The following is a 2,320-nucleotide window of genomic DNA, read 5'->3' as shown; positions in this document are numbered from 1 at the left end:
AGCAGCAAGCTCCAGGGGCCCAACAGGTACCCATGTTTGTTTGTTGTTTTCGGTGGACTGGCGGGAGTTTTGTTAGGTTCCTTTTTACTAATAGAATTGTTAAATGATAAACTGAGTCATATTAAAATTTTTAAGAGTTTATCTGAGCAAAACTTGGGCAACATCCAGTTTAGCAGGTAGAAAGGAGCTCCGAAGAGCTGTACAAAATGAAAGACTTTTATAGGCAGAAGGGAGCAGGAACAAGGAGGTATATTAGGCAAAAAAGCAGATCGGTTATTGCAGATTTACTTTCCTTTAGGGACTGGCAGGGGTCTATGAGACAGAATACTTAAACGACACTGTTTAGGTGAATCCTGATTGGTTTAGGTTTGCATTTCTGGGAAAGCCAAAACTGTAATTAAGTTAGGTATCCGTTTGGTGACGTGGACTTTAATTAGCATAAGTGGCTCCATTTGGGGCCTGCTGTCTTGTTTTTTAATGAGCAATAATCGCGCCTCGGATAAACCTCATTGGCTACGATACTGTCACTGCGTAAAGTTGTTGTCTTGTTTTTAACACCTGTAGGCTAATATATAACGTCATGCTTAAAAGATCTTCTGAATTACAATGGCATTAAAATTCTAGTGCTTTTTTTTGTACGTTTCTGACGTTAGTGTATTTTTCTTTTTCAAATTTATTGTTTTGTGAGAATACAAAAAAGATCCATGTGTATTTTTCCATAAGACTAATTGATTTTCTCGACACCCTTTATTGATTTATCTGTCCTTTCCCCATTTATTTGTAATACATATTTTTCAAATTTCCTGGTTCATCTCTGAACACTATTCTGTTTCATTCATCTATTTGTCTATTATGGTGTTTCTCAAATTGTGTTTTAGAGATGATGTCTCATTAGCCAACATGATTAGAAATAGTATTTTCTCTGTTAATAATAATTTTAAAAACTGGTTAAAGCAGAAAATCATAAAAAAAATAGTATCCTAAATATTTTAAATTAAAACATGAATGCACATTTATTTGCAGTCTCTTAAATTAGATCTTAGGCATTTTCTTTGGCTATGCTTTTCTTAATTTTTGTGTCATCACTTTTGCATTAATATTATGTTTGTATCTTTCTCTGAGGTGGGCAAGATCTTAAAGACATTTATGAATAATCTGAGTGACAGTCCTTTTGCTTTTTATGATTTGTGCCCTAATCAGTTAAGTTTTTTCATCCATGCTAGTTAAAAAGATTTTTTCCAACAATTTACTTCTGTTATGTTTTTCTAAAACATTTATTTTCATAGAAATAATCTTTTTGAACACACATTTCATGAGTTTATATAATGTTTAATTAAATTATGTAACTATTTGGTGTAAATAGGCATAAACAGTTTTGAACACAACTTGTTAGTTGTGTTTTCAGTATGCAGAGGGCATCAGATGGTAAGTTTCATGGTGAAAGTAGAATTCCATAGTTAAATTGGTAGATTAGTTAAGGAAGGATATTTGTACTTGTGTTATAATCATCTGGGACTCTCGTCATAAAAAATGCATATTTCCACACTCTAGTCCTGACCTAGAAAATCAGAATTTTTAATGTTTGACCCACAGGGAAATTTCAGACTTAACATGCATCCTAGGTGATTTTTCTGCATTATTTGAGAGGCATGGGTGTATTACTTTACTTATACCAAGCTAATTTATATAACTCTATTATATTTTAATATTCTGTAGGGCTCCTCCCTCAATTTTCTTTTCTTAATTTTCTAGGCTAGTTCTGCCTGCTTATTTTAATAGATCAAACTTAAAATCTTACTTTCAAGTATTTTGTTTCTGATCATGACTGCCTTACTAGATTAATTTAGAGACAGTATCTTTTTAATGTGAAATTTTGGTTTCCACAAACAGGTTATGTGTTTCTATTTATTCTTTTAACTATGACTCAGTAGGGTTTTAAAGTTTTCTTTGTATAAACCCTCTATAATTTTTGTTAAGTTTCTTCCTAAATGTTTTATCTTCTTTTGTTATTTCTACTGAAAATAAGGTCTATTTATCCATTAAATATTCTAACTCACTTTGGTTTATATATGGAAAGCTGTTGCTTTTATATTTTCATTTTGTAATCCATCTCCTGATTCACATTTTTTTCCTATTGTTTCTAATATGTTTTTCAGTTTGTTTTCTTGTGTTTTCCAAATATATAGTCATATCTACTGCAAAAATTGTTTTGTTTTTTTCCTTCTTGCTATGTTTCTTAGTTTTAAGTGTACTGACTTCCAGAATGGCACTCTGTTGTTCTGCTATATGGAACTGGGTCCCCATAGGGGCCTTGTTTACT

The 2,320-nt window shown here is 31.8% G+C and overlaps 1 pseudogene; it reads right to left on the bottom strand.

Moving 5' to 3' along the window:
* Positions 1-411: 411 nt before the first annotated feature.
* Positions 412-539, bottom strand: LOC114211072 (U4 spliceosomal RNA; annotated as a pseudogene).
* Between the last annotated feature and the right edge of the window lie 1,781 nt (positions 540-2,320).

The sequence above is a fragment of the Eumetopias jubatus genome, unplaced genomic scaffold, assembly GCF_037043125.1.
Source record: "Eumetopias jubatus isolate StellerSeaLion01/CBP00866 unplaced genomic scaffold, mEumJub1_p1.0 scaffold_8, whole genome shotgun sequence".
Taxonomy (NCBI): domain Eukaryota; kingdom Metazoa; phylum Chordata; class Mammalia; order Carnivora; family Otariidae; genus Eumetopias; species Eumetopias jubatus.
This window is presented reverse-complemented; position numbering and strand designations above follow the sequence as displayed.